The sequence below is a fragment of the Oryctolagus cuniculus genome, unplaced genomic scaffold (genome assembly GCF_964237555.1).
Source record: "Oryctolagus cuniculus unplaced genomic scaffold, mOryCun1.1 SCAFFOLD_172, whole genome shotgun sequence".
In the NCBI taxonomy this organism is placed as follows: domain Eukaryota; kingdom Metazoa; phylum Chordata; class Mammalia; order Lagomorpha; family Leporidae; genus Oryctolagus; species Oryctolagus cuniculus.
The window spans coordinates 49,646-71,662 of NW_027208240.1; the positions used below are offsets into that span (position 1 = coordinate 49,646).

General features: G+C 50.4%; 1 long non-coding RNA gene across 2 annotated transcripts; it reads left to right on the forward strand.

Annotated features, from left to right (window-relative positions):
• The first annotated feature begins 9,565 nt into the window (after positions 1-9,565).
• LOC127488568 (uncharacterized) lies at positions 9,566-18,970 on the forward strand. Of its 2 annotated transcripts, XR_011385922.1 has the most exons (5): positions 9,566-10,412; positions 12,593-12,786; positions 13,997-15,809; positions 16,506-16,575; positions 18,857-18,970. It is a non-coding gene; the product is annotated as an uncharacterized lncRNA (long non-coding RNA). The 2 variants fall into 2 exon arrangements; XR_011385921.1 differs by lacking the exons at positions 16,506-16,575; positions 18,857-18,970 and having other exon boundaries at positions 9,573-10,412; positions 13,997-16,490.
• The last annotated feature ends 3,047 nt before the right edge of the window (positions 18,971-22,017 follow it).

Sequence of the window (22,017 nt, forward strand, 5' to 3'; positions counted from 1 at the left end):
TGAAAATATTTAAAAATCAGTAATGTTATAAATTTAAAATGCAAACCAAGAAGTGAAAGTTTTTTCTGTTTTTTTTCAAAAATGTATATTTTATATTGTAAATTCTCTTCCTAAAATGTATTGTGCTTTATACACTCTCTCACTTCTTATTCTCAAGATGTTAAACTGCATCACATTTTTATTGGGAAGTAGAGAAAAATGTTTCATCCAGAATATTAAAAGTATACAATTTGTTGAATTAATAGAATTTTGCTGAAAAATTTGTAATAGTTTAACTTGCATTTTAGGCACAACTGTTTTCTGAATAATGTCTTATGACAGAGATGTTATTTTATAGATAGTGGGATGTTTGGGGTACATGGTCCCAGGGATTTATATTTATTTTGTTTTCATTAGAGCAAACAACTTGCCCATGGGGTATCTAAACTTGGAATGAGTTTGATATCAACACAATTTACATTCTCTGCAGGAAAAGTAAAGGATTTTTTTTCACTAGACTCGAATCACAAAACAAGATAGTCCAACTGACTTTTGGTTGTCAGTGGTAAAATTTTGTGGTTTATAAAAGCATGCATTTTAAAAAACAGAGTTCTATTCAGAAGTTCATATTTGTACCATCTTTCACTTTTTTGTTTTCTTTAGCTCTGTAGGTCTAAAATTTTTCTAAAGAAAAAGCTTACTAAAGATAAGTTCATATGTGTTGCCCACAGGAATCAGTTCCTAAAGTGTACACACTAACATGAAGAATTGCATTAAAATGCAATAATTTAACAAAGCAGACCTTTGTTAAAATTTGGTGAGTTAATGACCATTATGGAAATATCATTTTCATTTAAATTAAAAAGGAAAACAGAATGTCTTTTTCCCATAGGAATATTCAGTCTTGCAAATGTAAACGGAATCAAACATTATTGATAGTGTGTATATAGCATCTCTTATCCAGAAATATTTTTGCTTTTAAATTTTAAAAATTCCTTTGTTTTAGAAAGAGAGAGAGAGAGAGAGAGTGCTCCTAACTGTGGAGTCACTGTTTCAAATGCCTAATATGGCCCTGGGCCAGCCTTAGGACTTAACCAAGGAGCCAGCAACTCAATCCAGGTCTCCAACCTGGGTGACAGGACCCCAGTTATTTAAACCAACACTGCTACCTCTGAAACTCTGCATTAACTGGAACTTGGAGTCAGGAGCTATCATCAGGAGAAGAAACCAAATACTCTCTTATGGAGAATGGATATCTTCACCTGCATCACCATAACTAGGTCAGTAATACATTCCAATATATTTTAAATTAATATGCCAGGATTGTTCATTATTGTCAACAATGAAGACTTTTAGCTCAAATATTTTCTTGAGTTTTAATCTCAACCAATATTTGTAAGAAACATTAAAAGTTGATGATTCAGTAAATCTAAATTGACAGAATTTTAGAATAATCTGAATTATAACATTGCTAAAAATAGAAAAAAATACTACTGACGAACTGTCATTTATGTTTCCAGCCACTTCTTTCTTGGTATAAAATTTAGACAAAAATGAACATTTTTTCTTATGTGTTGTCAACATATTCTTAAATTTCAATTCCTCATGTTTTGACTGTCAATTTATATACCACTTCCTTATAAGACAGGATATCTGCTAACATAAGTTCTCAAATCCTTATATTTTTTAGGGAACATAAATCAACTTGGTCTCATCAAACTCTGCTCTAGAGGCTGATAGAGTATTTGGCTTGGAGAAATGCTTATCTCTAGTTTTCAAATGTTTTATCAGAAAACAGTTTAACATTAGGATACTTTTAATGGGTATGTGGAATAGATCAGACATTGGATTGGTAAAATAAAAGTAACTGTCATCAGGTCATGCCATGTCTAGAGATTCTCAAATGTTCATGTCCTTGGGAAAACCAGATAATTACCTCTTCATGCCTTGGTTTCATTTGCTTTAAAATCAAGATAATAGATTTCTCCTTTTTTCCTGAAAACATAAAATGCTGGAAACATATCCTTGTATAGAATAAATATTAGCTATTATCTATTCACCCTTTTTCCTAACTAAAGTTATTTAAGTATTTATCATTTTCTCTTTTTTAACATTTGTATTTATTTATTTATTTATTTCAGAGGTAGAGTTACAGACAGAGAAATGGAGAAACAGAGAGATAGGTCTCCCATCTACAGGTTCACTCCCCAAATGACCACAATGGCCGGAGCTGCACCGACCTGAAGCCAAGAGCCAGGAGCTTTCTCTGAGTCTCCTACACAGGTACAGGGGCCCAAGCACTTGGGCTATCCTCCACTGCCATCCCAGGTCATAACAGAGAGCTGAGGCCAGCGCTGCGGCTCACTAGGCTAATCCTCCGCCTTGCAGCACAGGCACACTGGGTTCTAGTCCTGGTCGGGGCGCCGGATTCTGTCCCAGTTGCCCCTCTTCCAGGCCAGCTCTCTGCTGTGGCCAGGGAGTGCAGTGGAGGATGGCCCAAGTCCTTGGGCCCTGCACCCCATGAGAGACCAGGATAAGCACCTGGCTCCTGCCATTGGATCAGCACAGTGTGCCGGCCTCAGCATGCTGGCTGCAGCATGCCAGCCGTGGCGGCCATTGGAGGGTGAACCAATGGCAAAGGAAGACCTTTCTCTCTGTCTCTCTCTCTCACTGTCCACTCTGACTGTCAAAAGAAAAAATCTCAAAAAAAAAAAAAAAAACCAAAAAAAACAAACCAACAAACAAACAAAAAACCAGAGAGCTGAATTGAAAGAGGAGTGGCTGGGATATTAACCGATGGCCACTTGGGATGCAGGTGCCACAGGCAGAGGCCCAGCCTACCGTGGCACAGTGCTGGCCCCTCCGTTTTCTTTAGTCCATAACATTGTGTTGTATAAATTTAGGTACAGCTCAAACTTATTTGAAATAAAATTGTATACATTAAACCATTTCTGCTCCATATCGCATTGTAGGTGGTTTAATCAGTCTAGAAAAGAAGATTTAAGCCCATTTGCCTGTGGAATTTTTACAACTTTCAGTGACCTCTCTTTGTGAACTTTGGTTTTGTTGATTGGCTCAATCCCATCCCACACAACTGTGCTCCTGGGAATCTTGAATCCACATTTAGTTTCCAAGAATTTTAACCCATGATTCTTGCTTGTTACTAGTCTGGCAAGTAGAACATCAGGGAGCACCAGTCCAGATATTTTGAAAAGAAAAAGGATATTTTATTCATTTCCAGGATTCACAGTAGGAATTCTCTTTTTGTTCATATTGTATTTGGAATACCTGAAAAAACACTTACCCTTTCTCAACCTTAGGACAAATATATGACTGACATTGATAGAAATAAAAAAATAATTATTCCCCAATTTTTAGTTGATAGATTTAATCAAACTTCAGGCCTTGTGTCACAATGAGATGTGTTCCACAATTTTTTGGGTAAAAAAAATCACTACACAAAGAAATAAATAATAGAAAAACATGGTTCATAATAATTTTTGCTCTTTAGAACTTACCATGTTTAGATGATATAAAAAATTTAAATTTCTGTGAATTCTCAATTCTAGTAACATATAAATAGTTCAATACTGAAGCCTATAGTGAATGGGGAATACACTCTGGTTCCAAAGTCAATCTAGACTATAAAATCAATCAGCCATAATTCATGTCCCAACTTTAAGCTACTTGTATGAGAAAATTTAAAGAATCATATTGAGGTCACATATTGCTTGCAATCGAATATATCTTAATTTACTGTGTTCAATAAACAGTAGTGCTGAAAGAATAAATCATTATAAACCTCAATGAAGGAAATTTGGCATTACTCAACAAAAGCAAGAAACACTAATTGATTTCTAGTCTAGAAATTTTTCATAGTTAACTTATTAGACACAAATCACATATTTATGACAAAATGTTCTCAACAAAATGATTCCCAATACCGCAGACATACAAAATGGTAGACATCTACATTAGATCACCACTAGATAAAATCCATTCAAAAATTCAATGTTTCTAGTACTTAATAAATGGTTTTGAATTTAATTGATTTAGTTTGAGGATATGCTTTGACTATAGGGTTTAGCAGAAATGTATGACAATAATTTGTTTATATTGACTTAATTGTGTTTAATATGCAGAAATAAATGTGTGTAATACAAATGGTTCTGTGATAGAATTACAGGTAATTTTTGAAACTTTCTATATTCTGTATTGTTTTACAATGAAATAAAAATATTTAGTTAGATCAGAGAGAGACAGAGAGACAGAGACAGAGTTCCCATTTGTTGGTTCACTTCTCAAATCGCAACAACTGTCGATCTGGGGCAGCCTAAAGCTAGGTTCTGGGACCTCAATGCAGGTTTCCCACATGACTGGGAGACCCTACTACTTCAGCAGTCAGCACTGCCTCTCAGGATCTGGACAGGCAGGGAGGCAGAGTAACAACAGCCTCCAACATGAGACACAGCCTTCCCAAATGGTATCTTAACCGCTAGGTAAAATGCCTGCCTCGTGTTATCTTCATTAGAAAGCAAATTATATCTACCTACTTCTGGTAAGCTTAACTGTGAATGGAAGTATAGGGCCTAGCTGTGTCACTCCCTCACATGGGCCTGAATGTCTGCAACACTCCTGCTCACCACTGATTCCAGGCCTCCTTGTTACAGGTCTGCTTGGGTCACAGTCTTCTAGCCCAGGGTGCGGGGGTCGGGCAGTGAGTGGAGAGGAGTGGGCAAGGAACAGAGCATCTGTGCTGTTTTTCAGTGAGGTTTGGAACCATGAGTTGAAGGATGGAGACTACTGTCAGAGCAATAGTCAAATTTTATTAGTTTTACAAAGGCTTTTATACTCACATTTATATACCTCAATCTCTGCCTCCACATAGTGAGACATAGGAAGGTGGAAAATTAGAACTAGCTTTGATCACAATCAGGAAACCTTTTTACATACTTTAATATAATTTAGTTTCTGAATACTAATACTTCATGTTCTATATGAGGAAGACTCCTAGAGCATGCTCTTTGACAACCATGGTTGGTGTCAATATTTTGCACTGTCAATATTTTAGTTCCAAAATTATTTTGATAAACATTTTTAATAACTCTATTGAATTAAATCACACTGGGAAAGAATGGACCAAATTAGGATTGACTTATCTGCCTAACACTTAAACCTAATCTAAAGAAACTGCAACCCCCCTCCCCGACATGTGGCTCAAGTACAGTAAGAAAGTAGGGTGACATTATAAATGAGCTTGCACAGAGTATCACTCTCTATCTACACAATCCTTCCTGATTTGCTTGCTGAAAACACAGCTTCTAGGGCTGGTGCTGTGGTGTAGCGGGTAAAGCCACCATCTGCAGTGCCGCCATCCCATATGGGCACTGGTTCGAGTCCCGGCTGATTGGATCTTCCACAGCCAAGTCTCAAGCTTCTTCTTCTCTCCTCATTGATGGAGACACTGGGGCACGGCTGGCAAGGCTCTGTGGGAACAGACACACAGCACACAGGGAAGGGCTGCTGGCCAGCATGAGGCCAGGGCCCGCATCAGCAGTCAGTGCTGAGGGCTCCGGGCCCAGCCCCCAGCCCTTCCCAGGTGATGTCCCTGTGAGCCTGTGCAGGGGGCACCTGTGCCCGACCATCATCCCCCAGGCCTCGCCATCCTTGTGAGCTGGGAAAGAGGATGGGGGCATCACAACAGCTCCTCAGACAGGAGCAGAGGGTGACACTTGCCCAAGAGACCAAGAGCCCCATGCACTTGGGGAGGGGTGAGGGAAGAGTGGGGCCCACTGCCCGGACATGGCCCATGGCCACCTTCTTGTGTTTGCAGACTGACCCCCAGGATAGGACCGCGCTGTGTGATTCTGGCCAGGAGATGACCGGATGGGGCTGAGGAGATGGGGTGGGGGAGGAAGGGGACTGGGGGCTGCACCTGCTCAGCTACTCTGAGGGTCTTCAGGCTGAGATGCAGTAGCAGGAGGCACGGTGCCCAGTGTGACGCTGAGAGCGCATGGCACAAACCAGCCTGGTCTGCATTCATGCTGGTGCTCTCTTGCATGGTGGGGGGGGGGGCACTGTTTGTGCTCCCCATGGAGGGTGCTCTGGCTGAGAGTTCCCGAAATTCTTACCTAGCTTCAGGGTCACCCAAGAGCCCCCAAGCAAGGTGGGGCTGAGCCCTGTAAGCTGCCTCCCCTTCCCCCACTGCCTACCCAAGCTGGGGCTGGGACCCTCCCTGCGAGGTCTGGGCACAAAAGCAAGGCTTTGCTTGCTGTCACGTTTCTCCCTCATTCGACCACACAAAAATTTCTGTTTCCTTCCAGAAATCACTTTTTCTTCGGCCCCTCGTATACACATAGGCTAATGTCTACCTAGCTTTAACCGGTTGGGAATTTTACTTTGGAAAAATTAAAACACTTTGGAATTGTGAACGTGCTTCAAAAAGTTATGCATGGTTTTTCATAATACACATTTTCATGAACCTTTCAATAAAAGATTTGAGAGAGAGAGAGAGAGAGAGAGGAGAGAGAGAATCTTCATCTGCTGGCTCACTCCCTAAATGGCAGCAACAGCAAGGGCTGGAACCAGGAGCCTGGAACTCCATCTTGGTCTCCCACATGGGCGGCAGGAGCACAAGCACTTGAGTTATCATCTGTTGCTTTCCCAGGCCATTAGCAGAGAGCTGGATACAAAGTGGAGCAGCCAAGACTTGAACCACTGCCCCAGTGTGGGATGCCTGTGTCCCCAGTTTAATCCCCTGCACCCCACACTGGCCCTTTTTGTGAACTTTCTGAAGATCCCTCATATGTGTTATTTCAAAATTTTTGCAAAATAAATTTATTTTGTCATAGTTTATACTTGTCTTTTGAAGTACCCTCACACCAACGGTGTGCTTTTAGGTTACAGAATTTCACTCCAGTTGAAGAAAAAAGGAAGAACAAAAAGAAAAGAAAAAAGCAAAATAAAAGGGAGGGAGGAGAGAAGGAAGTGAAAGAAGCCAACACCTGCCATCTGTGGGTGGGGTGAGGTTGCCAAGCCAAGCAAACCTCCCAAGCAGCAGCTGCACAGGGCCACTGGCTCCTTGGTGCTCTCTGCAGGAGCGTGTGTGTCAGTGCACTGGCCTCCCCCTGAGCCAATGCCGCCTTTGCCTGTGTCTCCTGCTCTCTCCTACCCCTGCTCTGGCCTGGGTCCCAGCTTGCCCACTCCCTGAGCAGGTGGTTTATGCCTTTTTTCTCTCCAAGAGCCTGTGAAGAGAGCTGGACCAGGCTTTCTCCCATAGTCCCTCTGTCCTACAAACCTGAGCAGCCCATTGGGCTGACCAAGGGGTGGGTCACTGTCCCCCTTTTCTCACCTTCCTTCCCACCATCCTTTCCCATGGCCCCTGCCACCTTGTGCACTGTGTTTCCATCCCTCCAGCATCAACAGTGGCATTGGCTGTACTCAAGGGTACGCAGGTCACTACCTGGGACCCCAAGGTCTCCTCCTGAGGTTGTGTAAGACCTGCTTACAGCAGTTTGCAGACGTGCACTCCTCCTAACTCTGTGCTCTGTGAATCCCTGTGCTCAGGGGCCTGTCTCATGAGCGGGGGTGCCACAGAGGGTGAGGCCGAAGTTGGGACTGGGCAGGGGACGGACCCAGGTCCTGCAGGGTGAGGGAGGCAGCTGAGTGGTTTGGGGCCCCTGCTGTGAGTAGAGGAGGACTTCAAGTGCATGAATGAAATGAATAGGGTTGGGTAGTTTTGTAACCAATACTAGTAATTCGGAGAATCTTCATGTCAGGTGTACGACTGCCTTGGAATGCACTAGAGACAGTGGACAAAAGTAGCTCTGGCTGCAGCACTGTGAAGGAGCTCAAGCCCCTTCCTCCTCCCCTGCCCCTACCCCCACCCTGCCCCATGGAGGGGAAAGAGGAGGAAGCTCCCACTAACAGCAGGCCCAGGAGGCTCCTTTCAGGCTGCTGAGCAAGAGAGGTGTGGCCCTGGCCAAGAGGAGGCAGAAAGTTGCAAAATCATAGACTGCGTGGGGCAGATGACACCGTGAGAGGGTGACAGATATGCTCCTCCTGTGCCCCATGGAGTCGCATGGATGTTGGGTGCTGGGATGAAGTTGTGGGTGGTAAATGAAAGTCTTCCATGAGAAATCAAAGTCCCTATTCTGCCCCCAGTCATAGGCAAAGGCTCAGAATCAGTCCTCACCCAAGAGCAGGAATCAGACATCAAGAATTGATCTACATCCTTCTGTCTATACCTGTATCTGTCTATCTCCATCTGTCATCTGTCCATCAATCAATCAATTTCTATCTGAATAGCCTATTTGTCCATCAATCAATTTCTACCTGCATAGCTTATCAATTGTCTATCTACCCACCTATCTCTATCATCTATCCATCTCTGTGCACAATCTAGCTATATTCTCATTTATCACCTAGCTCTATCATCTATCTATCTATCTATCTATCTATCTCTATCTATCATCTCTCTGTCTACCTATCTCTATCATCTATCAATCAGACAGTGCCCCCTAGTCAAGGTCTTTCCCTGCATCTGCACATTTCTATCATCTACCTATCTATATCTGTGTCTGCCTATCTCCATCTGTCATTCCCTGCATCTGCCTGTCTCTCTCAATCATCTATTTATATCCACCTATCTCTATCATTTATCTTTTTTAAAAGATTTATTGATTTGAAAGTCAGAGTTACACACAGAGAGAAGGAGAGGCAGAGAGAGATAGAGAGTCTTCCATCCACAGGTTCTCTCCAATTGGCCATAACGGCTGGAGCTGCACCAATCTGAAGCCAGGAGCCAGGGGCTTCTTCCGGGTCTTCCACGTGGGTGCAGGGACCCAAGGAATTGGGCCATCTTTCACTGCTTTCCAAGGCCATAGTAGAGGGCTGGAATGGTAGTAGGGCAGCCAGGGCTCTAACTGGTACCCATATGGGATGCTGGCACTGCAGGCGGCTGCTTTACCCACTATGCCACAGCACTGGCCCCTCTATCATCTATCAACCTACATGTGCCTGTCTCTACCATCTATCATCTATCTACGCATTTATCTACCTACAATGTGCCTCTATTGTAATCTATCTACCTACCTAATCATCTGTCATCTAGATATCTTATCATTCATCATCTACATCGTTTACATCATCTATCACCTATATGTCTACAATAGAAGCCTATGGTCCCAAACATGAGCCCACAGAACTTCCAATGAGAACACACACATGATACAGGACCCAGTGTAGTTCAACAGAGCAGAGAAACAAGAACTGTCAAAGATTCTCCTGAAAAATATGAGGAAAGGGGCTGGTGCTGTAGTATAGTAGGTAAAGCTGATGCCTGCAGTGCCAGGATCCCATTTGGACACCGGTTCGAGTCCCAGCTGCTCTGCTTCCCCTCCAGCTCTCTGCTATGGCCTGAGAAGGCAGTAGAAGATGACCCAAGTCCTTGAGCCCCTGCACCTACGTGGAAGACCCGGAAGAAGATCCTGGCTCCTGGTCAGATTGGAGCAGCTCCAGCTGTTGCAGACATTTGGAGTGAACCAGCAGATGGAAGACCTCTCTGTCTATACCTCTGCCTCTCTGTAACTCTACCTTCAAGTAAATACATAAAACTTAAAAAAAAAAGATTGTGGAAAGACCCCTGATGGCACAGCATCCTGATGGCTCTGATGCACTACTGTTGGTGGGGTCAGTGTCTGGAGAGTAGCAGGGCTCCGTGGCAAGCAGGCCAGACTTTGCAGCATGGGACTGAAGGTCCTGGGAGAGGAACCATGTGGTGCTCAGGAGCTCGCTGGAGCTGACACTCGTGTTTGAAGGCTTGGGGGTGTCTGAGATGTGGGAAGGCAACTCTGTCCTTACAGCAGGACAGAGTGCAAACACTGGTTCCATCTCAGAGACCTTGACTAGGGAGCACTGTCTGAGCAAGGGAACAACAAGAACCATACCTGACTCAGGATGGAGGGCCCCTTTTGGAGTGGAGAAGACCCTGGCCCAGGCTGGGGCTTCCACGAGTCACTCAAACTCCAGGTGATGCCATGACCTTGCCACGAGTTCCACCATTCAATCTCTAAGAAAAGGAGGTTTAGAATCCAACTGAGTGTCCTTCCCTTCAACCTGGGATCCTGACCCCATCCAGGTCTCCCAGGCACTGAGGGATGGGGCTGTGTTTGCGTAATTGTGTACAGTCAAGGGTATGGCATTGGGGCAGGAGAGGAAGAGTCAGCAGCACAGAGGGGCTTGGGAGCTCTTCCTGCTGGAAGGGGTCCATGTACTGAACCTGGAGGAAGTGACCTCACTTCCTTGGTAACAGGCCACAACAGAACATGGAACTCTGGTAACCAGGCACCCACATTCTAGTGGTAGCCATTGCCAGCTCACTTGATGGGAAATGTTGGAGGCAGAAAAATGTTCTCTTGCTGCTTCTTATCAAGGTGAGGCTCTCGCCGAATGAAAACCCAGAATGAAGGTCCCTTCCAGCGTGTAACATGCTGGCTAAGCTCTCACTATGGACACCTGTGGCCATGGAGGAGGAGGCAGCCACAGGTATAAGGGCAGCCCTGGGAAGTCCCGTCCAGGCCTGGAGTCTGGTGACCCTGCGTGGGCTGTCCTCCTGACACCATGAAGGGGACAAGAGGAGGAGCCCTTCCTGCACAGCAGCAGGATTCAGGTGTTGGAGGATGGCTGTGGTGTCATCTGTACCCATTCCAGGGATGGCAGATGGGAAAGTGGGTGTTGGGGGACATTTTGTCTACTCAGAGGTTATACCTGCGTTCTCCTGTGTCACCTGGAGCCCTCCTGGCTGGGGGGGGTATATGCAAATGTCTCTACATATCTGATCTGGGGAGTGGAAATACTCACAGGGGTGTCTCCTGTGGGACACTAACACCTTCTGGCCTGGTTGCTGGGTACTCTGTTTGCAGGGCTCCATGCTGGAGATCAGCAATGATTCCCATGAGGAACTAATTTTCTTAGGCAATGGACAGGTGCATCAGGTCAACAGCCATGGACAGTGCTGGACTGGGCTGGGCTGAGGGAGGGGCCTAGGGAGATACACAGATGGGGACTCAAGATGACCAGGCTGGGCCCAGGACCACAGCCTGGATATAGGCACCTTCCCGGGCCCCATCCTGATGTTTCCCACCTGAGTGACTGGCCCCAGTCTCGTTCCAAAGAGATCTCGCTCCTCTGCTGCCCACTGACAGCTGGGTTATGGCAACCCCATGTCAGGTAGAGGTGGGATTATCAGGGCACAGGTGAATACTGGTTCCATGGACACAAATCCAAGAGCATCCATGTGTGGGATGGCACTGTTTTCCCACCCAGCCTGGGAATCCCGGGCAGCGGTCAGCTCCGCTGCCCATCCAGAACTCCCCACGACCAATGATGGAGAACCCAAAGCCCATATGCAGGAGTGAGGCTAACACTAAAGAGAGAGAGAGACTACTTCATGCATGTGTCAGCAGTGTGTCTCTCGGTCTCAGCCCTGGAGCCCCCACCCATCTCCATCCTGTTCCATGAGAAAGGACATTTGTCCTGCAGCTCAGCTGGGATTTCAGCACTGATCCCTGGCTGCCCTGCTGCAATGCACAGCCTCAGAGAGCACCCCTGGAAGCCTGGTCTGCTGGGCAGTCACAGCCCAGGACCCCACACGGGGGCAGCTCTCACACAGGATTTTGCACATAGCACTGGGGGCTGCATGTCCCCGTGTCTCCTGCTTGTACATGTCCATCTCTGTTCCCGTGTTCTCCTGTGCAGAGTGGACAGTGAGAGAGAGAGAGACAGAGAGAAAGGTCTTCCTTTGCCGTTGGTTCACCCTCCAATGGCTGCCGCGGCTGGTGCACTGCGGCCGGTGCACTGTGCTGATCCAATGGCAGGAGCCAGGTACTTATCCTGGTCTCCCATGGGGTGCAGGGCCCAAGGACTTGGGCCATCCTCCACTGCACTCCCGGGCCACAGCAGAGAGCTGACCTGGAAGAGGGGCAACTGGGACAGAATCCGGCGCCCCGACCAGGACTAGAACCCAGTGTGCCTGTGCCGCAAGGCGGAGGATTAGCCTAGTGAGCCACGGCACCCGCCCTCTGTGTCCTTGTCCCCTCTCCTTATCAGCATGGCAGAGCTGGGGCCCACACCAATGGCCTGGCCTAACGTCCATCACCTCCTCAGGAGCACACGTGCACATGCAGCCACACTCAGGGACACAGGTGTCAGAGCGTCACCATCACTCTCACAGGAGCTAATGCCCTGCTGAGACAGAGGCCCAGACAGCACTTGCTGGGGAGAGGGGCTGAGGTGTCCCCATAGGGCAGCCATGGTCAGATCACTGTGCAGAAGGGCTGTGGCTTGTACACCGCTAGCTGCCATCTCTGCACTGCTGCTCCCAGCTGCTGGCCTCCCTCGGGGGTAATACTCTGCTCTCCCCACTCTCCCATGCTTCTCTCCATGTGGCCAACAAAGTCACTCTGGGCCTTTCATTCCTAACCCCCCACGGATGTGAGGGGTCACCTGTTGCAGCTGGATGCCCTCTGTGAGGGGGTCTTCTTCCAGCCCAGACTCCCATGGTTGGGGGTCCCTGGAGCCGCCTCTGACTCTTATCCCTGCTGGTCCTCCCTAGTTTGGAGGTGCGTCCACACTGCACCTGGCAGAGGTCTGCTCCCTATGGAGCCTGCAGCCAGGCACCAGGGCGAAGTTGGAGGAGTCCCTGGTCCCAGCCTCCCCAGGAAGAACCATCGCTTACTTGTCCACTCTGCTGTGCTCATATGGCGACTTCAGCACTGTTCCGTATTTCCTGGACCAGATATTCCATAGGTGAGCATCTGTGCCCTCCAGGCACACGGGGCCTCTGCCACTCACTAGCCGTGGCTCTCTGCCTGCCTGCTCCTCTGAGAAGTGGGGTGGTGTGATTGTGAGCCTCAGGGGTTGTACAGGCACCGTGTGACTTCAGACATGGCAGGGGTCCTGATGCCTGCTCTGTGGCCAGGGCTGCTGGGGCTGTGCTCATCCCTCTTCTGGTCTCTGCGCCCTCGGGACTCAATAGCCCATGGCCTTCTACATTTGGAAAACCCCACAGAGAGCAGCCCTGCCTTCCCATCTGTAAAGGAGGCCTCCCAGCCCCAGTCCCTGATACAAACAGAGCAGGGCCTGGGCACTGGGTATGGGGCCCAGGCCCCTCAGCTCTGTGGCAAGGGGCCGTGTGTGGTTCATCCCCACAGCACGTGAATGTTAAGTACTCTGGGCAGTCACTTTACAGACACTTGTCACAGCTCAGTGAGCAAAGCAGAAAGCATAAACAGGGCCTCTTGACCTGGGAGGGCCCAGACTCTCCCAGCTGAACGCCTGCCCGGGTCCTGTCCACAGGGTCAGAGGGGAGAGGATGCGTCCTCTCATGGTCTTGCCAGGATGTCAGAGCCCAGGCCCCACTAGGATGTCATGGACTTTGGGTCCAGACAGGGGCCTTCTGTCCCTGCAAACTGTGGGAGCAAAATGTGGGCTGTGGCTGGGGAGGGACAGACAGGGTGTGGATCTCTCACTTCCTGTTACTCCTCTGAGAGCACCAAGGCCTGGGGACTCCCCACAAAGGAAAGGAGAACAGAACTGGGAATGGGTTTCCAGACCTGCAAAGGAGAGGGGAGGCTGGGGCGCAGAGCAGCCAGGGGTCCATTCCCAGGACAGGTGCTTCCCAGCTCTGCCCATGCTCCCCACTCCTACCCCAGGAGGTCCAGACCTGCAGAGATCCTGAGAAACCTGCTCCTAAGTCTGCCCAGAGCCTCTGTGCTGAGCACTGGGGGCCCTCCCCTCAGGGAAGAAAGTCAATGGGAGGCTGTCACCACGGGGTCTGACCACCCTGTTGACCAGGTCTGCCACTGCCAGGGCAGCCCAGGAGGGCTTGGGGGGTGGGGTCATGCTCTGGACAGGAGGAGGCATGCCCAGGGCTCCAGAGCCACAGAGGGGCCCCTGGCAGTGCAGTGTGGCAGCCAAAGCCAACCTCTGACCCCACTGCCCTCACTTGTGTCCCCAGCAACATGGCTTCCTTCCTGGGATGCTGCAGAGACCTGTACAAGGCAGAGCTCCATGGTCACACCAGCCTTCCACTGCTGAAGATGAAGGTGGGCTGCAAGCCTGTCAGCCTGCCTAGAGGAGACCTGGGGACCCAGGTGTACTTTCTGTATGCCCTGCCCGGACACGCCCAGCACCCTGAGGCCAAAGCAGACAGTGAGGGGTAGTGCAGTCTGCAGGTCTCTCAGGGGTGGTGTTTGGGGCTGGAATCCCCTTCCAGGCAGTGTGACCTCTCGGGCTTTGCAGAGGCCATTGGAAGATGTTTCCTGTTGACGAACCTTTCTCTTCTTCCAGCTCCTGCTTTGTGTGCAGGGCCACCATCCTTCCACGTACTGGCTCTCGAGCCAGCTGCACACCACTGACTCAGCCTGGACCTGCTCTGGAGCCAGGGCCAGCTTCCCCATGGGGCCTGTCCCCATGTGCACAATCAACACTAGTACCAGCTCCACAGGCCTCCTCTGGATGGGCTGGGATTATAGAGGAGCTGCCTGGGGCGGAGATGGTTGACATCACCACCTTCTCCCCCAGGATGATGGCAGAGCAGCTCATACTCCTGGATGCGGTGAGCAGCCAGCTCTGCTGGGCAGGGCCAGGGCCACAGCGTTCCTGTGGCACCTGCTGTCCCACACAAGCCCTGGTCAGAGTCCAGCGTTCTGAGTCAGCACAGGCTTCATGTCTCAGCCCCAGTGTGACCCGGGCTCATTTCTAATGTCCTAACCCACCTGTCCCCTGTGGACAGTAGAGATAGGACATACTCATGCCAGGTGCACAGAGCGACAGACAGAAAGCTGGGCATGGTGTGGCCCAGTGGTTGTGGAGGGCACTGAGGTGCAGGTGGCCCCCCATCTCCTGCCAGTCTGCCCAGAATGCCTTATCTGTCTCAGCACTGATTAGGCTTCAGAGTTGGACGGGGTCCCAGAGCAGACATGCAAACAGAGCCCCTTGTTGTAGCTGCCACAGGGAGGTGTGCTGGGATGGGGACAAGGAGCACAGGGCTGATGGTAATTGGCCGAGGGATGGGGAGTTGGCCAGGATGCCTGGAGAAAACACCTCTGTTTCTTCTCTCTAAGAATGGGCTCTGGGCCATGAGGTTCTAGGCACCCTCAGTGGGCTGCTGCTCCCACCGCTGTGAGCCGCATGCACAGCATCCTGGGAGTGTGGGCACCAGTGCACTCTGAGTGGGGTTGGCTGTGCCCATGGGACACTCTCCTTCCCAGGTGCTGTTCCAGAAGGTAGTGCCCTTCCACTGCCTAGGCTCCGTCTGGACCAAGTGCAACAAGAAAGGCAAGGCTTCCTGGCCTCCACTGGTCATGACACCATCAAGCAATTCAACTGTGTGACAAATTGTGTAGTAGCCACATGCTTGGGGTACCCCAGCATGAAGGCCACAGACAGGGACCATGTAAGGTCAGCTGTGGGTGGCCAGGGCACTCACTGCACACTGGGAATGGCCACATTGCTTTATCAGCCCTCGGAAGTACAGCTTGTGGCTGAAGACCCTGCACAGACCCTGGGCCCTTCCTGGCAGGGAGGGGACTGACCTGACTCACTTCTCCCAGGGGTGCATGCTCACTTCTCACCTGAGCCTCCACGTGGGTTGAACCCAGTCCTCTCCCTGTGAGGGTGGCCACAGTTCCCTTGTGTGGCTCCGTGGGCCTCTGATGCAGGAGGAGGACATCAGCCCAGGGGGATCCAGGTGACCTCTCCCTCATCCTCTGTGCTCTGCGGTCCACCTCTCTTTACCATCTGAACGAGACATGAGGAAAAGTTTCAAGGTGGGTGCCTTTTCCCACAGGAGCTCCCGGGTGGACCTGGAACCCCAGAACTCAGCACTAATCCCTCATGACTCTGGGAAGGGCCAGTGGCCAGGGACTTGGGGACCAGACGTGGACCAGTTGGGGAGAGTAACTCTCTGCCTCCCTCGGTCCAAGGCCAGGCAGAATTTCTCACAAGGACATTTACTTAGTGTCAGGCACTGGCTCCTTTTTAAGATTTATGTATTTGTTTGAAAGTCAGAGTTATGGAGAAACAGGGATTGACAGAGAAATCTACCTGCTGGCTCACTCCCCAAATGGCCACAGTGGCTGGGCCAGGCCCAAGCCAGTGGCCTTCTCCATCTGGGCGCCCCTGTGCTCATATGGGATGCTGGCATCATAGCCATCAGCCTGACTCTCTGTGCCACAGCACTGGCCCAGGCCCAGGTTTTTAATGTGCCCACCTGTTCCTGCTCCTGGGCAGCACTGGAGCTCCTTGTGCAGGTGAACTTGAGGCAAAACAGTTCACTCAGGCAAGGGAAGGGGCCCAGGTGACCAACTTCAGCTCCCAGCCTGTCACCTGGGCCCCAGGGCTCAGGGAACCCAGTGGGAAACTCACCTCCTTGCTCGCATCCTACTTGCTCTCAAGGAAAGGGAGCTGCACTCACCACCCTCCCATCACACCAAGTAGCTCCTCCTGGTTTCCCATCTCCACAGGAAAAGCTACAAAAAAATTGAGCCCCTGTGTGAGAAGGACAATGGCTTGAGCAGGGATCTGCTCACCAAGGTAGGGGGGCTGGGAGGCGGGGTAAAAGTGTGGGGGGAGGGGGGGAGGGGTGGGGCTGCAGGACCTGGGGCTGGGGTGGTGTTGGTTTCACTGAGAGTGCACTTGAAGATTCCCTGCTATCCTGCTGGAGATGACAGCAGGAGAGAAGGCTGTGGCACAGGTAGGGGGCATGGGTCAGAGGGCACTGGAGAGGGCTGTGGTGAGGGCAGCTGGGCTGTCAGTGGGGGATGAAGCACCATGAGTGCTTCCGTGCTGGAGCCCCAGCTGGCTGGCAGGACAGGCTCTGTGCCCGTGACCCCACCTGAGCTGTGTGGCAGAAGTGGCAGGAAGGGCTTCCCTCCTTCCATCGGGTGACCTCGGTTCCTCAGGAAGCCAGGCCCTGCCTCGGATCTGCCTGCTCAGGACCTGCATGGGGAAGGCCTCCCACCTGCACTGGGGAGGGAAAACCCAGCTCGGTAGTCCCAGGGCCTGTGGTCAATGGCTGCCCAGCATTGAATGCAGTGGGCACATGAGGGACAGATGCATCTGTGGCTGTGATGCCTGTGCTGCCCTGACTCACTGCCCATCACCCATGGAGCTGGGTGGCCAGGACCTGTCAGCCAGGCCTCATGAGACCACCTGGCCCTCTCCTTCCATGGTTGGGCCTGGCTGGGGACCAGGACACACAGAAGCCAGATGGGTTCCTGGCCAGGGAGGCAGCTGGGGGTGGGGTGAAGCAGTGTGGTACAGGTCAGCTGGGGGCGGGACAGGCTCTCCTGTATGGCCCTGGGCTGGTCACTGCTAGTCTTTGGCCTCTGATTTCTGAAATAGAGGATGGGGCTGATGAGCCTGTTGTGGAGGGCTCGCAGGGGTTGGTGAGGTACCAGGAAGTGTGATGTGTGGTGCAGGGCCTGGCCTTCCTCCCAGGGGGACAGTGAGGAGGAGGAGGGCAGGCGTAGGATGCTGAGTCAGGACAGCTGTGAGGTGGGGGTGACCAGCATCCTCGCCAGCCAAGGAGTAGACTCTGGGAGGCCACTTGCTCAAGGTGCTGCCAGTGAGAGTGGGAGCCACAGCATCCAGAGTGCACTTGGGGGAGGGGGTCAGACATGCAGGGCTCCAGCAGAGGTGTGGGCAGGGGTGGGAAGGACAGGCCCTATGACCCTGACCCTGACCCTGGCAGAAGGCAACCTGCAAGCTAGCTGCCCCGGAGAACCCGCAGAGAGCCCAGATGAGGCAGTGGAAACAACAGAAAGTGTGTGTGCCCGGGTGAGGGGACTCCTCCATCACATCGGGGCCCAAGCCACAGGAGCAGGGTTTCCACCTCCAGCCCTCCCTGCAGTCCCCACACTGCCTTAGTGTCCTCCACTGGAGAGACCAGAGCCAGGGCCTGGAGCAGCTGGGCTCACAGTGGACTTGGGGCTGAGGTGGTGCTGGGAGCCACACAACTGGAGTGCCCTTGGAATTCCTACCAGGAGTCCTAGGGGTGCCTGCTGTCCTGGGAGCAGGTGGGAGGATGGAGAATGGGGGAGGAAGCCTAGGGTCCTGGATGGCTCCCAAGGGGAAACATGAACCAGGGTAAAGGAGCTGGGGTGGAGGGGTCTCTGGGGCCAGGGCTTGGGTGGCACCTGAGAGCAGGTGCTCACCACCACCCGCTGTGGCACAGGGTGTTGTCCCCTTCCTTGGCACCTACCTGACAGACCTGGTGATACTGCACACTGCGATGGGGGACTCTGGGGCAGGCGGGGCACTCACCCTGAAGGGGGGGAGGAAGAGCCTGGCTTGAGGACCTCATGAGAGGGGAGGGTTGGGGCTGGGCCCCGGCTGGGGGTGGTTCTGATTGACTCTGCCTTCCAGTGGGCTGACATCAGCTTTCAGAAACTGAATAAGGTGAGCAGCTGTGGCCTCAGGGCAGGAAGGGACAGGGGGTCACAGGTGGCCCCAGTCAGTACCCCCATGCATCACCCCTGCAGCTTTGCTCTATTAGGAGGGCTGGGTGCACACAGAGTGGGGAGACCCATCCCTAGGGTGGGTGCAGATAGAGGACTGGAATCAAGGAGAAGCCCCTGGGGAGGGGCTGTTTGGACCCCAGACAGAGGCCAGGGTGGGGCCTGCATGGGCTGGAGTGGAGGAGGCCTCTTAAGTGGAAACACCCAGAACCCTGCAGCCCCTCCCCTACAAGGTCCCCACAGCATTCCCAGCCCAGGCCCTGACAGTGTCCTGTGTGTCCCTCCATCCCCAAGAAATTAAAGTCCTTCAAGAAATCCAGCTGCTGCATGTGGCAGCAAGCAATTATTATTTTCAGCGTGATGAGGAGTTCGGCGTGTGGTTCCGGTCCATGGAGTATCTCACGGAGAGCGAGAGGTGAGTGATGGGCAGGAATTAGGTGAAGTTAGGGTGGGGTGGGGGTGGGGGTGGGGAGCATCATCCAGGCCCCCTGGTGGGCAGCAGGCCCTGTCCCGTGGGCACTGCTGGCCCCCAGGACTGCAGCTCCTGGGCAGGCCCTGGGAGGGAGGCCTGAGCTGAGGCTCTTGGTGGACTCATGGCTGTGCTCTGTGCATTAGCTATACCCTGTCCTGCCAGCTGGAGCCCTCTGCCAAGAGGCCCGCAGCAGCCTCAAGGCCATGAACACCATTGTGATGTCCTCATGACCGAGTGCTGGGACCTCAGGGGCAGATCTGAGCTCATTGTGAGCCTGGTGCCTGGGACAGCGGCCTCCCTGCTGTGAAGCTGAGGCCTGCATTGTATCAGTTTAATGTGTCCCTCTTATTTTTTCTCTTTTCCTCCTATTTAACTATAGTCACTGTTAGTAGTTCCCTATTAGAGTTTTATTAAAGTTAATATAAATATGTTGCACCATGAATTTCATTCTTCCTCATCATTGCTTCCCCATAACTGAGGTTTTGAGTCGGTGTTCCACCCATGCAAATGCGCTGTGGGCATGGGCTCTTCCTAGTTTGTGGCTCCTGGAGCTGCACCTCACTGGCTGAAGTTCCCTGAGGTTCTTCTCCTAAGAGGAGCTGGCAGATCATTTGGTGCCTGGTGTAAAAATACTGCCTGACTCCTCTTGCACTTTCTCCCACGGGTTTAGGATGTTGGCTCCAGCCTGGCCTGGTCTGGCTGTGGTGAGCATATGGGAGGTGAACCAGCAGATGGAAGATCTCTCTTTATGTTTATCTTCCAAATAAATAAAAGAGGGGCTGGTGCTGTGACTTAGTGGGTAAAGTTGCTACCTGCAGTGCTAGCATCAGGGGTGTGTTCGAGTCCTGGCTGCTCTCCTTCTGATCTGGTTCTCTGCTATGGCCTGGGAGAGCAGTGGAGGATGGCCCCAGTCCTTGGGCCCCTGCACCCGCATGGGAGACCCAGAAGAAACTCTGGCTCCTGGCATCCGATCAGCTCAGCTCCAGCCATTGTGGCCATTTAGGGAGTGAACCAGTGGATGGAAGATCTCCCTCTCTTTCGGCCTCTAACTCTAGCTTTCAAATAAATAAACAAATCTTTAAAAAATAATAAAAAATAAAAAGCATTTTAGATGGAATGTAAAAATACTACAACAATGTCAAAATGCTTTATCATAAAAGTCTGATTTCATCATCATTTAAAAAATCATCTATTATTTTTCACTTTATGTTTCTGTGTGGGAGCAAACTGTTGAAATCTTTACTTAATGTATGCTAAACTGATCTTCTGTATATAAAGAGAATCTAAAATGAATCTTGATGTGATTGGAAGGGGAGAGGGAGAGGGAAAGGGGAGGGTTGCGGGTGGGAGGCACGTTATGGGGGGGAAGCCATTGTAATCCATAAGCCGTATTTTGGAAATTTATATTCATTAAATGAAAGTTAAAAAATTAAAAAAAAAAAACTATAGGCACATTTCAAAAACATCGGATGACTTTTAACTGTAGAAAATTCAACCTTTAGGGGATAATGTTGTGAATGAATTGCAGAAAAATAAATCTAAAATTATAAAAAAAAAGTTTGTTTTGATATCTGTATCACCACGGGACACATTAATGGCTAGTATCCCTAATACATCCAAATGAATGTTTTGCTTGTTTTTCATAGGAACAAGCCATCTGTTTCTGTGAACAATAGACACACTAAGGGCTGGGCTTCATGGCAGCAGGTGCCCCTTCCTGACACTTGCTTTGTTTCTCATTTTCCATCTTCTCTGTATTAACTTTTCTATGTCCCCACATTTTCACTGGAACTTGCATCTTCAACCTGCGAGGCGACAGCAGTGCTGCAGGGTCAGCACCTTGCCTGTTGATGGCACATTTGTCTTCAATTCCTCTCAGGTAGAGCTGTCTTAGGAAATGTTTCTGACACACCTGGGAGCTTTGCAGATGCTAGGCACACTTGAGGGAAATCCCAGGGCCTCAGGCACCAGTGCTAACACACAGAGGGTCAACTGACACCTGACACTTGCTTTAAATGATGTCGGAGGGCAGGGACTCTACCTGGCCTTTCAGATTCCAAAGGCTGACTTGAACTTGTCTTCTTGCACTTTGCTGTGTCTCAGCTTTGTCAGCGTAGAATCATTGTGTGAGTATTCACCATCAGGCACATGGCAGTGTTTTCCAGTAGGGGCTCTGAGTGCTGGTATTTAAACTCTGGCACAGGTTTTGGTGACATGGCACAGATCTGTCAGATATCTATGTAGTGGAGGAGCGATGGCATTGAAGCTGCATCTCTACAGCCTTGGGAGACACTGCCGGGTTCCTGGAATGCTTGCAGCATTTCACACCCACAGCACAAGCTCCCTTGCATGCCGGTGTCCCTGCCAACATGGTGCTGTCATTTCCATTGTGATTGCCTGACTGCTCTGTGCTTTCAGGCTCCATCTGAGTGTCCCTGATTACTCAAGAACTTGAACATCTTTGCAGGTGTTGGTCACTGAATAACCTCTTTTATAGAGAGACATTCAGGGTGTGCATGTTGGGGTGCTGTGGGGTAGGCCGTTGCTTGGGACACCTGAATGCCATATTGGTGTGCTACACTTCTTCCCATCTGTCTCCCTGTTAGTGCAACCTGAGAGGTAACGGATGCTCACTCAATTGCTTGGGTCCCTGCCACCCACACAGGAGATCTGGATAAAGTTCTGGGCTCCTGACTCCTGCCTGGCACAGCCCTAGTTGTTGCAAACATATGGGGAAATCATCAGATAGATCTCTCACTCACTTTGCCTTTCAAAAAGATCATTATTTTTAATTTATTTTAAAACATTGTTGCTGGGGCCAGCACTTTGGCCTAGAGGGTAAAACTGCCACACCCGCAGTGCTGGCATCCCATATGAGTGCTGGTTTCAATTCCCGGCTGCTCCACTTCTGATCCAGGTCTCTGTTTTGGTCTGAGAAAGCAGTGGAACATGGCTGAAGTCTTGGGCCCCTGCACCCGCGTGGGGGACCCAAAGGAAGCTCCTGGTTTTGGTTCAGTGCAACTCCAGCCGTTGCAGCCAATTGGG